Here is a 16067-nt window from a genome sequence, read left to right as displayed (position 1 = left end):
AACGAGCATGATATATATATATGTATATACGTGATTCTTTTTTAAAATTGTTTTAATGTTTACTTTTTTTTTTTTTTTGAGAGAGACAGAGTGCAATCAGGGGAGGGGCAGAGAGAGAGGGAGACACAGAATCCGAAGCAGGCTCCAGTCTCCTAGCTGTCAGCACAGAGCTCAACACGAGGCTTGATCTCAAAAAAACATGACATCATGACCTGAGCTGAAGTCAAGAGTTGGATGTTTAACCTGCTGAGCCATCCAGGTGCCCCTACATGATTCTTATTTTGTAAATTTAATTTTAGATTATTTTCTTTTTAAGTTCTTTATGTGGGCAAAGTTGAGGACCATAGTCACAGAATGTCAGCCAACTGGTGAAGTTGTATGAAAGAACTTGAAAAAAATAATGTTTATTTATTGTTGACAGAGACACAGACAGAAGAGACAGAGCAAGGGTTGGGGAGGGACAGAAAGAGAGAGACAGAATCTGAAGCAAGCTCCAGGTTTAGAGCCTGATGCGGGTCTCAGACTCAAGGATGGTGAGATCATGACCTGAGGCGAAGTCAGACACGTAACCGACTGAGCCACCCAAGCACCCCGGGAAGCACTTTTTAAAAACTAAATCTATTTCAGGAAGTTCTTTCCCTTACCTCTAAGTAATCTATGCAATTTTGGCATAAGCTAATAGTCTTAAAAGTAAAGAGTTATATTGAATTTTAAAAAGAAAATATGTATGTATGGGTGAGGTTTTCTTCAAGGGTGTCTGAAGAATTATTTGATTTGTTGCTGATACACCTGACTTTTTTCAATATATTTAATTCCATTGATATCCCAAACTCTAAGATCTTCACAAAAAGTGTTTATAATTAAATCAACAATGTATAGATCATGTATTCAGTTAGAGTACAGATTAACTAGTATTTTATATAGAAACACAAGAATATATGTTTAGAAATGAGGAAATTATGGTTGTTTCTTTCTTTACTTTGATTATACAATGAAAAGGCTTTAAAATTTTAAATGGTAACTTAAAAAAACTGGGATGAAATATGTGAAGCCATTGAACTATACCGGGTTTCATGCTTTAAAAAATAATACACACTTAGGTGGCATAATACTATTCATAGCACAAGTATGAAATGCAAAGATAACGGAATTGGGAAAGAATAATAGAAATTAATTAAATGAATAAAAAAAAAAAAGAAACCCTTTGCATCCATTTTTAAATTCTCTAAGACTTGCACTTTAAATTGTATATTTGAGAAGTTTTGAATTACTGAATTTAATTACTTTGTAACACAGAAGAACAATTCAAAGGTAGAAGGACAAGCACACATCTTCAAGAAGCTCATTGCTTTTCATGAGACGTAGGAATTCTGTAACTAACATCATAGTTCAAAAGAAATGGTTCCCCATTAGTGTAAAGTTCTTGCCATGGTAAATGTTCTTTGTACTTCCACAAAAATAAATAAATAAATAAATAAGTAAATAAGTAAATAAATAAGAGAAGGTTTGTAACTTTCCAAAAGGAGAATACAAACAAGAGGTAAGTGAAAAATGATTTCAAAATTTAGAGTTGACACATGACCTTTCGTTTCTCCTGTTGACCTCGGCACGGAGATGCTCTCCTTAGCATGCTCTCTAAATCAGGATCCTGATCGGTTCTCAGAACATGAGTTACTAGGTTCTGGCAGTGACTCTAATGATAACTTACTGCAGAGCAAGGCCAATACTTTTCCACAAGTTAAGAGAACTTTGGTGGTCTTCAAATCTTTCTGTTAAATTGGTATTCCTATCCCTTGGTGTGGTATACTTACTAATGACAGAAGAGTCAATAACATACGCACAAATACTATAAATGCTGACTTCAAGTGATGTTAAAGATAGTATTAAGATTGATTTTAAGGAAAACAATAAAAGCTAATCCACATGAAGTTGAACTTCATTTCTTATAAGTAGCATTATTTATGGAACAAAAACAGTTATTAAACCTAATGTTTATCTCTTCTTTAGAGAAAACAGAGTTGAATTCACTTTTTGATGTTCTAAGTATAATGTTTGGCTAATGTTTGTAACATTCTTTATCCAGGATTCTTTTACATAGGGGCACCTGGGTGGTTCAGAGGGTTAAGTGTCCAACTTCAGCTCAGGTCATGATCTCATGGTTCACGGCTGATAGCACAGAGCCTACTGGGGATTCTGTCTCTCCTTCTCTCTGCCCCTCCCCCGCTCATGCTCTGTCTCTCCCTGTGTCTCAAAAATAAATAAAAGTTAAAAAAAAAAAAGAAAGATTCTGTTCCATAGGATTTTTTTTCCTTTTTCAAGAAAAAAGAACCCTAAAATTTAATCTAATTTAAATATACTACGTGAAAAAAAGATTCGCAAATGTACTTAATAAAACAGTAACATAACTGGAATTATTTTTAACCTGTGACTCAGGTCTTAGCATCTAAGTAAATGGTCCCAACTCTGTCTCTTCTTCCTCCCAGGGAAGTGTATGTTATAAACAGCCAGCGCTACTCATATCTCAACATCGCGCATCATTTAAATCTCTCCTCAATTTTGCTCACTTTTGAAATGCCATTGCTGAGTATGCCTCTGATCTCTTGGCACAATTTCACATAAAATCTATCATTGGTTCTATAATTATACCTCCTGTTCTTGAAAAACACCTTTCCCTGTGAAATCGTGCTATTCAGTTCTATTGCATTCTTTCCTTCCTCTTGTCTTCAAGGACCTCTCATCTGTGGAATAGTCAAGCGCAATCCCTGCACACAACCACATGAGTGAAACTTCCATGGTCTCTCTGCTCCTTGCACGCCACATTCCAGTGAAATACCCTTCTGATCTCTACCTACCGTCATGCTTGGGACCTTTCCATCACAACAAAGGTACTAACTTCTATATCCTGCTGTGGTTTTCCTGGTGTCGATCTTGTTTCACCATAGCTTATTCTCTGTCAGAGAAATTCTTTGGAAACACAGTTCAGGTCTTTTCCATTTCTGCTCAAAATACCCTCATGGCTTCCCATCACACCAAGAATATAATCCCGTGTCCTTCCCAGGGACCACAAGCCATGTTGGGTAGTGCTTGGCTACGTCTGCAGATCTCCCTGTCTCACATTTCCCAGTGTAAGACGCTAGCAGCACAGGCTTCCTTGCTGTCTCTCATGACACTCAGCATTCCTCTGTCCCTGGGCCAGAGCACTCGCTGATGCCTTGGCCTGAAATTCTCTTGCTTTGTTCTGTAGTTTCTTTTGGTCTCTGCTCAAATATCACCCCTTAGAGAGGTCTCTAAATTAGCATTCCAGGGCTCCTGCTACTCCTCTCCTTAATCGGCTTTATTTTCTTCTTAGCATTTCTTACTACATAACATTGTATGCTTATTTGTATGTGTGTTTCTTGTACCATTTGAAGGTACAATAAGCCTCCGTGGGGACAAGGGCTTTATTTGTTTGGTTCCCTCGTCTACCTTGAGCAATGAACCTAGCTAGAGTGAATAAAAAATGTCAATCCAAAAAGAAAAAGAAGAAAGAGGAGAAAGAGGCAGAGGTGGTGGAGGACGAGGAGGAGATGAGAAAAGGAAAGAATATTGTTTTCTGGAAACACTTCCTCTTCTTCCAGCTTGGGTGTATAGCTATTTCTCCAAGGCCATTTTTTTTTTTATCCACACCAGATCATCAGTATAGAAGTCTGTCACAGTCATAGTTCCTTTCGTATGCAGCTCAGTTAATGATGTACGAACCATTCGGTGGCATTGCCATAAATACTTGTATAGTCTCCTTGTCCTGTGCTCAAGGCACAAAAAACATTTGATTACCTTGACCTGGCTGTATAAATGTGGGAAAGAAACAATCTACGGATTTCTTTTAAAGACAGAATCATGTACAAGATTGTATGGGTGGGAAGGAAAGAGTAAGAAGAGTGGGTGGTCCAGGAGCTTGAAGGACATCAACATATAACAGTTGCTAAAGAGGTAGAAGGGAAAAAGAGGAAAGGTGTCGGTGTCCGTGATGATTCCAAGAAGAGAGAGTGAACAACAACAAAAGCTGCTGAGAGGTCAAGTCAGATGTGGCCTAGAAAAGGTCTGTTGGATTTAGTGACATAAGTATTATTGGTGTCCTCAGAAAGGAGCCCTTTCAGGAAAGGGCAAGAGAAGAAACCAGAATGGATTGGGTAACCAGCGAGCGACAGGTGCCGAAACCAAGACATTAAGTGCCGTGTCAGGAGAAAGGCTAATTTACAGGATCCCAATCAGAAGTGGATTTATTGGCTTTGAGTAAAAGGAGTGATACCTCCCATAGTATAATCTGGGAAGAGAGGCTTCGTACAGCTCTAAGGAGACTTGCAGATCTTCTCGCTAAACAATGGAGTTCTGGTGCACTGGTTTTAATTTTCAAGGAAAAGGGAGTCACTTCTGCTGAGGGTAAGGAGGAAGATGCCTGAAACTGGCAGTGGGGTCCCCGTCTAGGAGAGAATGAGCAAGTCGTGTATTGGTCATAGAAAGAGAAAAGACCAGTTGACCAGAGCTTCAAGAAGGACTGCAAGGCAGAGGTGACAGCCCATGTCTTCTGTCCATCTTCACTGCCACTAGTCTAGCTCGAGCTTCCATAGGTAGCCCGAACTACAGCAAGAGACTCACTGTCTCCCTGTTCACTCTATGACCCCTTGCTAACTTATTCTACTCGATATGGTCAGAGACATATGTGCAAAACACAAATCTGATACTCATGTTACTCTATGTCCAAAAATCTCAGTGGCTTCCTATCATTATTCAGATACAGACCAAAATCTTTAACACACATAGTGTGATCATAAAATGTATCACCCAGTGAGGAGCCTTTCAAGATTGATTAGCGAGCACTATTCATAATTATGCTGAGGAAGTTAGTGTAAACCAGGATAGCCCTGGGCAAAATGGGATTGAGTATCACCCTATACATTAATTATTTTTTAACGTTTATTTATTTTTGAGACAGAGAGAGACAGAGCATGAATGGGGGGAGGGTCAGAGAGAGCGGGAGACACCGAATCTGAAACAGGCTCCAGGCTCTGAGCTGTCAGCACAGAGCCCGACACGGGGTTCAAACTCATGGAGCTCGAGATCATGACCTGAGCCAAAGTCAGACACTTAACCAACTGAGCCACCCAGGCGCCCCAGTATCACCCTATGCATTAGATCTTACTTGGTTTTTCTGCTTTATACATCTCCGCGCTTCCTTCCTATCACATTGTCCCAAGCTTTCTCCTATCCAGATAAATGATTCTTTTTGTTTTTCTTATATGCCCGCTTCCTTCCTACTACAGGCATTCACGCTTGCTATTTCATCCACAGGAAACACAACCTTTTCCCCATTCATTGCTGTGGAAACACACCACAGAGTCAGTGTTTTTTTAAAAAAGACTTTGTCCCGTAGTTGCAGTGATGGAAGGTACAAATGAGTCCCTGTCCAGGGATCGGCCTGCCAGTGCTTAGTACCCTGAGCCCATAGAAATGACAGGCTTTCTGGAACGTGTAAACTTAACAGGATTTCCCACATTTTCTCTGTGGCCAGCAGGGGAGCACACGCCCCACAACGCTCAGTAAGCAAAAGTGAGAAATTCTGATAATATACTGAAAAAGCCATCGTGGTTGTCTCCTAAAATCTTTAGGTTTATCGAAGTTATAAATGGGACAAGGGAATAAAATACTGGAGATCTTCAAAAGGGTGATATTATTTTTCTGAGACAGTAAACCACTGAGGATGTGTTTGTTCGTTGAGATTACTTAACTATCAAAATACATGATGTAAAGTTCAACCAATTACGGGGGGTCTGATTTCCTCATCGCTTTCACAGCTCATTGTTCGGATTCTGGCTCAAAGGCCGGTTGCCATTTCCTCCAGAAAGACTTCTGTAAGGATTGTTCTATATTTTTTGTCCACTTTCACCTTAGCAGGAAATTTTTCATTGTAATTCAACTTTAAGTTTGATACACATTAATCCTAATCTTTCAATGGAACTTTTTCTCCTGAACCAGAACATAAACTCCGTGAGTACCGGTACTCTTGTTAACTCGTATGTACCGAATGCTTACCACAGGGCCTGGCACGTAATAGGAGGTCTATTAAGAACTGTTGAATGAATGAACAAACATGAAGATATGCTTAGGAAAATCATTTTACATAATGATTTTATATAATCACCATCCATAGTGTCATTCTAGAGTTTACTTTATGATTGCATAAGAAAATTATAAAAGGAGATGATCTTTTGTTCTTTTCTGCAACCATGACTTTTATATCCCCCCCCAAAAAAAGAATTGCAATACTCATCAAATGCATAACTCCTTGCCCCTCTCATTCTTGAATCACTTCTGCCGGGGAACTTCAGCTGCCATGTTGTTAAGAAAATCAAGCCCCCTTGTGGAGAAGTTCATGCAATGGGGAGCTGAGACCTCCTGCCATTATCCATTTTAGGGACTGAAACTTGACATGGCCAATGGCCATGTGGGTGAGCCTACCCAAAAGCGGCCCCTCTGGCCCCCTTCAAGTCCTTAGAAGACTATCAGCCCTGGCCCACCGTAATGGCATTGTAAAAACGCTGTCTTGAGCAAGTTTTGGGGTCCTAGCTAGAAGCCAATCTGTCCCTTTCTCAAGCAGCCCATTACGTCTACATCTCAACTACCCCCCTATCTAAATCTCACTCACTGCAACACTATACACCTACCTTAAATACATCAGAACCAAGTACCAGAAAACCAGGGACAGCCCGGATGCCCGCAACCCAGTGAAATAACTTAAACTGGCCAATCTTGCTCAACCTGCCTCACTCATCCCTTCCCTCGAAAAGCACAGTGAAGGCCCTCACCCTCAGTTCTTTCTCCTTCAGCTCTGGGACTCACCTTCCCTGAGTGGCCCTGCACGGCACACTGTGTTCTCCCCAGGGAGCTGGGAGTAACAAAAATCCAAAACCCTTTCCAGTTCCTCTCTCTTGATCTGAGCTGGGCCCCACCATGCCTCATGCAACATAATGCAGTTAAAACACAGCCATGGTGACTGCACCTCTTGAGAAACCCTGGTTGGAACCATTTTGCCAAACTGTTCCCAGTTATTAATTCTCAGAAATTGTCTGAGAAAAGAATCGTTTGTTTTCAGCTGCCAAGTTTTGGGATAATTTGTTAGGCAGCAGTGGATAACAATATCCAAGCTAACGTTTTTCAAAATTGGCCTGCTATTTGGGCTTTACCCCCGTCTGTTCAACCGGATTCCATTTCCCTAAAGGCAAATTTTCCCCTATCTCTCTCTATCTCATATGTGTTCTCCAGAAAGAGAAATATATCTGGCAAGAGAATTATGCTTCTAATTCAGATAAAATTTTATAAATGATATCTTTGGAAATGATTCATCCATACATGTGCTTCACAGATTTTTATATAATCAAAACATTTTGCCATAATTTGATTTCACCATAGTGCAATTCAATACGAGTTAACTGAGTGAAAAGTGCCTGCCTAAAATTCTGGCTGGAACAGATGGGAATACAAAAAAAAAAAAAAAAAGCAGAAGAAGAAGAAGGAGAAAGAAAAAATACACAATTTCTGGTCTCAAGGACATTATAGTTTAATCAGCTAGTTCTCAAACTTTATTGGGAAACTTGATAAAAATGCAAATTCTCACACCCCACCAAGATTCTGATTCAAAAAGAATGTCTAATGGACACAGAAATCTAGGTTTTTAAAAGGTTTCTGAAAGAATTTTGGTACAAATGTAGACCACATAATTCCTTGAAATACCGCTTTATTTTAAGAAGCATATTAGGATAGTTTTTTTTTCTTTTTTGGGGAGTTAATTTAATATCAGCAGGAACAAATCTAAAATATGTATCATAGGATTTACTTAAAGAGAAATCACATCTTCAACGAAGCCATGACAAGGCTGCAGACGTGCACGAAGAAGCCCGAATTCCGATCTGGTTGTGGTTGCTCTGTCTCCCTCTCACACTGAGCGGATTATTTTCCTTCACAGGCCCTCGGCTGCTTTACCTGTAAAATGAGGGGAGTGGATTAGCTGTGTCCTTAAAATCTCCTCAGTCTTTAAAATTAGATAAATCCAGACAGCAAGTTGCCAGAAACCGGGTACTATTTTTGTCCCATTATCCTAAGATACGATGATTTTCTATCCTGAATTTTTCTTCCTCAGTTTTAATTTTATTTTATTTTATTTAACGTTTATTTATTTTTGAGACAGAGACAGAGCATGAACGGGGGAGGGTCAGAGAGAGAGGGGGACACAGAATCCAAAGCAGGCTCCAGGCTCTGAGCTGTCAGCACAGAGCCCAATGCGGGGCTCGAACTCACGGACCGCGAGATCATGACCTGAGCCGAAGTCGGACGCTCAGTTTTTTTAATACAGGCATTACCTCAGAGATACAGAGGGTTTGAGTCCAGACCACCTCGAGAAAGCAAGTATCTTGGTAAAGTGAATCAAGTGAATTTGTTTGCTGTCTCAGTGCGTATAAGCTTCCAGTATACTGTAGTCTACCCAGTGTGCAAAGCATGATGTCTAAAAAATTGCGTGCATGCCTTAAGTAAAAAATACTGCATTACTACCAAATGCTAAACATCACCTGTGCTTTCAGAGAGTCATAATCTTTTCACTGATGGAGGGTCCAGCCCCTCACGGCTGCTGACTCAGGGTAGCGGTGGCGGAAGTTGGGGATGGCCGTGGCAATTTCTTAAAATAAGACGACAGCGGCTTTTGCCCCATTGACTGGCCCTCCCTTTTATGAAAATGTCTCTGCCACCTGCAATGCTGAGAGCATTTTACCCCCAGTAGGACTTAGACAATTGGGGTCGACCCTCTCGAACCCTGGCTCTGCTTCATCAACTAAGTTTTTAGAATATTCTAAATCCTCTGTTGCCATTTCAACAAACTTCACACAGTCGGAGCCGATTCCATCCCAAGAAACGACTTTTGTTGTTCATCCATGAGAAGCAACGTCCTCATCTGTCCAAGCTTCGTCCTGAGCTCACAGCAATTCGGTCCCATCGGCAGGCTCCTCCCTGGATTCTCTTGCTGTTTCCAACACATCCGAAGTTACTTTCTCCGCCAAGTCGTGACCCTTAAGTTTGCACCAAATGCAGTATTCGTGAAGCACAATAAAGCCAAGAGTAACGAAATTAGGTATGCTTGTCTACAAAAGCGAGTTAACCGTCCATCATTCACAGGAGCATTAGAAGAATTAAATGAGACGCATTACGTACGATTGCTTTTTAGCCCCAAAGAGCTTTCCCTGCCTCATCCCCAGAGCTCTGTACTAAGGGCTGCCTGTTTTTTCTCAGTTAAGCTTCCCAACTGTCCTTTGCAGTTAGAAAATTTCCCACCCCATTTTTAAAGGTGAGGGCATCCATAGTCAGAGAAGTTACATAACCAGCCCAACGTCTCACAACAATTTACAACAGAGACTTGGAGCCTGGATTCAAACTCAGGACCACATCACTCAAAAGTCGAGGCATGTAAACAAGCTAGCTAACGTGCAACTAGTTGGTTTGGGAGGAAGGCTGTGACCGGGAGAGAATCACTCTTTACCCTAGTTTTTCGGTGATAATAATCACTTGCTGTACGGACGAGGAACACCGATTTCTGATTTCCTCTCAGCCTCTGAATCTGCATTTCCAGCACAGGGAATTTTCGAGTGCCTTTGGTGCTTCTTGTCATCAAGGACTTAGAGGAAAACACTGTTCTATCCATCTCTCTCTCTCTCTCTCTCTGTCTTTTTTTTTTTTTTTATGTTTAAAATGATTACTAATAAGAGACATGATTTTTATCTTGCTTTTTTGGGTTTGACCGAATCCACTGATAAAAAGGTCTGGCCCAGGGTGAGGCCTGGGTCCACGGCCTGGCCCTGTTCTTTCCTCCTGAGCCTTCTCAGTGGCCTGTGTTGCGGCCAGCTGCCAGAAAACGGCTCGGTCTCATCCCCGAAGGTCCCCAGATAAATAGCTGAGCTGCCAGATTCGTGGTTTTTGAATTCCCTCATTGTCTATAGGAAATCTCTGGCTAGCTGTGCTGGAAAGTCTGGAAACAGGTCAGCAAGAGAGGATCCAGAATTCCTTTCTGCAGTAGTCAGCCAGCTTGCCTGGTGCCTGGCTGGACTCCAGGTATTCTAACAGAAGGGGTGCAGCTCTGAAAAAAACGCAAACATCCTAGAGATTTCTCACGACGTTTAGATTTTTATCCATTTTCTCAGTTCCCGAGTCACTCCTAATCCTTCCATCCTCATCAGTGCAAATGTGCTTTTGAAAATAACAGGCAGTGAGATATGGAGTATCCTTCAAAGATATTTAAACCTTATGAAGTAATGCTCCAAATACAGAAAACAACTGAAGCAATAATTCGTAAGTACGATGCCTTTTCATTATGCCTTTTCTGTCCATAAGGTTAGATAAACTCCATTTGGCTGGTAATTTTTTTTTTTTTTTTTTTTTTTTTTTTCCCATAGAGGTTTCCCAACCAGTTCCTGGCATGGTACATTTTGGAGCACTTAGTGAATGTTTATTGAATAGGTGAAGAAAGAAGTATCACGCATTTCTGCAGATATAAGTATTCTTATTTGAATACATCACCAATCTTTGTTCCAGACCGAGAGAGGTTGTAATAGTAGATAATTTAATAGAACGGCACTTTTCTCTCCAATATTAAAATGAAAGTGGAATTCCTGGGATAGAATTGGTCTAACAAAGATAAAAATCAGGAAATTAATTTCCAGTGCGTCCAGCTTCTAAATCAAAAGTCAAAACCTTCCATTTTATGATCTGAATTCATCTTGCGGTCCTATTTTATTTGGCCTTCGCGGTGTTTTCCAAAAAAAAAGAAAAAAATGAAGCCATTAAAAAATCAGTTTATTTCATATCATAACCCAGATTTCTGGCTTTCTTTGCAAAAATCAGACTATCTGGCTATATGGGGCCCCAAATTCCACACGACAGCAGTCAACTTGCTCTCTGCACCCACGTACATTACCCAGCAAGACCCTGTGGTACCACCGTCAGTGTTTAGGTTGTTTAGAGGGTGATACAATACGCGCTCAAGAAGTGCCATTGTTCTCGTTAACATCAGCACGTCAACATCACCTTCCCTGTTATGATAAGCACGTATCCACTCTGCGTAGGCGTATGGCTGGGGACTTCTGCCGTAAATACTATAATATCATTCTCCCTCCTCGCTCCTTTCTCTGTAGTGTTGTCCAATAGAACTTTCTGCAGCAAAGGGAGTGCTCTAATCTGTGCTATTCAGCATTACAGCCACTAATCACAAGTGTTGCTGAATTAAGAAACCAAATTTTTCGTTTTATTTAGCCTTGATGAATTTTAATGTAAGTAACACAGGGGGTGACTGGCTACCGAGGACAACGCGGCTCTCTAACTTCATTCCCATTTGCCTTTTATCCTCAGTCAAACTGCTCTCTGGCTCTGAAACCAATTTATGCTCTATTATGAGTGGCTGGCAATATTTTAAAAAGGTTATCTCTCTAAGGGTAATTTGCCCGTTTTGCATGATCAAAATGACATTTAAAGATATGAATCCCTTGCATCCCCCTTCCCCACCGTAATTCGAAGGTGGGATTTCCCATTGTGTATTTTTAGGGAGCATTCCTAGGTGATTTTTATGACCAGACAGATTTAATAAATCCTCCCAAAGAAATAATTTTCAAAAAGTGCTAAGAAAGAGGAGTCAGCCTGCATTATGCAGCGTGTGGACATTTTGGAAGCGCGTATATGCCAACCTCCTACCCTACCTTCTGCTATTCCCACCCCCACCTCAACTTCTAGCACCTCTCTTACCCACCATGAAACCCACTGCATTCCTTATGCCTCTCGGGGAAAGCATGGCCCTCTGACATACCGTTCTACTGTAGCTACTTCTCAGATATGAGCCAACTCTGTTCTCTGATGATGATTGATACCCCAAACCCACAATAACCATAACCATGCCGTGCAATCAGCTTTTCTTCCCGGAGACGTTGAACTCGGATTTCAAAACGGATGATTTCTTTCTGCCTGATGGCAGAATCAAGGCAATATAAACGGGTACTAAGGGGTGACCGCATTTAGTCCAATCCCCATGACAGACCTGGTAAGGCTGATCTTCAAAAGTTGAAGAATGAAGCAAAGGCTCAAAAGCGAAGAGAGGACTCTGCTGGCCTTGGATGGGTGGAGCGTGGAGATGTCCTTTCTAGTGGCTTTCCAGTGAGAACGCCTACTGGGGAATATGGGGGCTGGATCTGACAAGGTGACAGCTAGGAGGGAAGGTTACTGGATGACATTACAGAAGAACAGACTGTCTTCTGCCCACAGCTAAACTCTCACTCTTTTCTGGGGAATTTGTAAAGAATTACAAGTTGGCCACCCAGGACAAACTTCTCTGCTACCTTTCATTTAATCAGTGTGCCCCCAAAAGGGGCAACACGAGTTTCACTCTTCGCAGGTTGTCTTAATTTTTTTCTCTCTTCTCCATCTTCTGCATTTTATTTACCTCACACTCTTGGGCGTGAACAAACAATTAGCAAGTTAAAAAATCAAGCTAGGTGCAGAACAGCTCCCCGCATGTCTCCGGGCTGTTACACAACACCAACTCCTACCCCTAGTTAGGCCCTGTGCTTCTGTCAGCCTGGGGATGTGGCCATCACAACCCAACTAAAGCCTCAGAGACATGGCCCCCAGGTGTGCGGAGAGGAAAAGAAGGAGAAGCCTCATCTCAGAACAGTGACTCAGATTTGGGGCACGCCTCGGGAGCATTTGAAAAGTGCAGATCACAGGGTGACACACCCAGAGATTTTTAACCCATAGGCTGGGACAGATTTGAAAGATTGGCATTTTATTTAAAAAAGAATTTTTTTTTAATGTTTATTTATTTTTGAGACAGAGACAGAGCATGAACGGGGGAGGGTCAGAGAGAGAGGGAGGCACAGAATCTGAAGGAGGCTCCAGGCTCTGAGCTGTTAGCACAGAGCCTGATGCGGGGCTCGAACTCACGGACCGTGAGATCATGACCTGAGCCGAAGTCGGACGCTTAGCCGACTGAGCCACCCAGGCGCCCCGAAAGATTGGCATTTTAAACAACACCCTGATCTTTCTGATCTTGGGAGGTTCAAGAATTTTAATCTGCAGTCACTATCTTAGAGGACAAAGTTCAGATAATAATAAAGGTGCCTGGGGTATGCACGTACATGTGTAGGTATGCCTGTGTGTGAAGGGATGGGAGTTTTCATCAGAAGAGCATTTCTCCTAACCATAAAGTCACATCTTCCCCTTATTGTTTAGTAGCAACTGACTAATTGCCAGTTGTGCCTGGAAGTCCGCCCAGGCTTTTATTCGAGGTGACGTAGCTGGGCTTAGGGTGTTTTTGGTCAAACAAAGAGAAACAGACACGTATCTGGTAAACAGAAAGGCATGTGTGAACCAACTGGGTAACAGCTGGCTTTGGAACCACTGCCAAAAGGTGATAGAAAGTCCAGGGGATACTTCAAGACTCGATTTGAACAACCACCAAAAACACGCACATACTTTTTAGAGTCAGTAGGCTAGGACGAGCTTTCTCAAATTCAGCAGTATCGACATTCTGGGCTGGCTAACCCTTTGGGGTTAGGTGCAGGGGTGTTCTGTGCATTGTAGGATGTCTAACAGCATCCCTGGCCTCTACACTCTGGATGCCAGCAGTCCCGCATCCCCCAGCTGGGACATCAAAAATTTCTCCAGACGTTGCCAAATTAGCTCCAGTGAAAACCACCAGTATGAGACCGGGGTGCGGAGGGGTAGGGGGGTGGGGGAGGTGAAGAGGGTGGGGGTCCGGGGGCAGGGGACACAGGGAGAGAGGAATAGCCCCATTTTGGGCTCCCCTTGTAAGTTTCACCTTGCTTAAAATTTTTCTTTTCACAGTGAAAGAGAAAGTGCATGTTCGCAGATGCAGTAGCAAGGAAGCTTCCCATTTCTGAATACGGGGTTTTAGTGGACTTATGGGGAAACTTCTTTCCTCAGAATTTGGCTGTGGTATTTTTAAATTTTTATAAATCCAGTTACTGTCATGCAGACCCTTGTACAGCCAGATAAACAAACTCAGGGCACACTCAGCCACATCTTCATTAGCAACTCTGCAGGCAAATTCCCTGTCATTTTGAGACGTTTTGTATTCAAAGCGATTGCAGAAAGATTATTTCTAGATTCTACTGCCTGCTTTAAATCTGTGGTTTTGTCTTTATTATTGGTGCGGCCTATTACCGCTGGCCAATTGTGCAATAAAATTTGCCGCTTAAGTTTGGTGTCTGTTTCTGCACAATCGCAGCTGCTATCTCCCCAAACTCTGGGGAAAACACTCGTTCTCACAGCGTTCATGGATCAATATAATATACATCTGGCCTTGGTAAGTGGTTCAGGAAATCTGCATCTGAGCTCTCACAGCCAAAACCATCTCAAGGAAGGGTTATGCTAAAGAAAATTAACAAAGTCACCCCCAGATTCAAAAGTCTGCTCTCTGCACAAGACCATACACTGGGGATCTGGGTGTGGCCAGTTGCTGAACGCACAGCAATTAGTTCTTACGTATCTTTGCCCCAATTATTAAGAGTCCACCAGAATAATAGATGATGAACAAGTAAGATTTCAGCCGAGGGACTTTATGTAGTGTCTTGGCTTGTTTTATGGCTTGCGTTTTATCTATCTGTAAGGCGATGCAGTATTTACCTTATGTTCTAAGGCTCAGAACTTGGAATTTACCTATCTTAAGACATGAAATTCTTGCAGAAATTCTCCTTAAAATGTTGGCCAACTTCCCAGTTGTAGTTTTCATTTGAATTAAGTCACCCCAAGACAAAGCTCCAACTATGATTGTGCGGTAGCAAGCTTCTCAGCACAGCTGGAGAAAAAGCGTTTCTGATTCTGCTCAGCATTCAGCAGCCCACCTTAGACATTTATGACATTTTCCTCTTCTGCCATAAAAAGAGGGTGATAATTCATGTTCGACGTTCAACACACACTCAAGATAAAGTGCTGGGCTCTGGGATAGGTGATGAGAATTAAAAAAAAAAAAAAGAAAAGAAAAGAAAGAAAAGAAAAGAAGGAAAAGAAGGAAGGAGGGTAGGTGGGCAGGCAGGCTCCCGCCTTGGGGAATCTAGTCCAGAAAGCATCATCTCTGCTGTAAGTAGGGTGGCTGGGGATAGGGCTGGAAGATATTCAAATAAAGCAAACACATTTTCATAAATTCTTTGAAATCCCAAGCGAAAGCTCATGTAGATTTAAGAACCTTGTATATAGGGGGAAATTCAAGCGATAGATTGTACTGTTCTCCACTTATATTAAAATAAGATACGGCTCTAGGATTCTGAATTTAACAGCTGTTGGCATATGTGTCTCTTGCCACACTCATAAAAGTTTTTAATGTGCAATAACATAACATATAGCTCATCCCTTGTATGGTTGAATGCATTATTTATAATTAACTAACTTTGTACCTTCTCCACATGTGGAAGAAACAGCAATAGTTATCCATTTTTAGTTCCCAGGAAATAAGACTCTATTTATTTTTCATAGTGCCACTTACCTACCCCCCTTTCTGCCAATGATTTGAATTGTTTCGCAGTAGCTCTTATTTATTGCAACGCATGCACAACATGGGGGCTGATGCCTGTTCAAAGCGAATTAGCCTGAAAGTTCGTCGGAAAATACTGAGAAGTTAGGTGCATCCTGCTTCACTGCAGATGCGTGGGGGGGGGGGGGGACCGAAAGACCACACTGTACCTGAATGCTTTCTTCTGTAAAATGAAAATGATCACATTAAGGTGGATAAACCTGAAAAAGCACTGGATGGAAGTTAGAACGTTAGAACGTTTGCCTGGCAGATTTTAGAGCTCATAATGATGATTCTCCATGAGTCACTGTGCCCTAGCATCACGGGGGGACTTTGGATCTGCAGAATGAAAGAACCCCATCCACACATTTTGCCCTAGGAAATGGTCTGCAGTTTTATGCACTACATCGCATTTGGCAACGCTAACTCCCAGGCAGTTTCCAAAGCTCCCTTTCATGGCCAATTACAGGGATCT

This window comes from Acinonyx jubatus, chromosome D3 (assembly GCF_027475565.1).
Source record: "Acinonyx jubatus isolate Ajub_Pintada_27869175 chromosome D3, VMU_Ajub_asm_v1.0, whole genome shotgun sequence".
In the NCBI taxonomy this organism is placed as follows: domain Eukaryota; kingdom Metazoa; phylum Chordata; class Mammalia; order Carnivora; family Felidae; genus Acinonyx; species Acinonyx jubatus.
The sequence above is the reverse complement of the archived record's forward strand: the minus strand, read 5'-3'. Positions refer to the sequence as shown.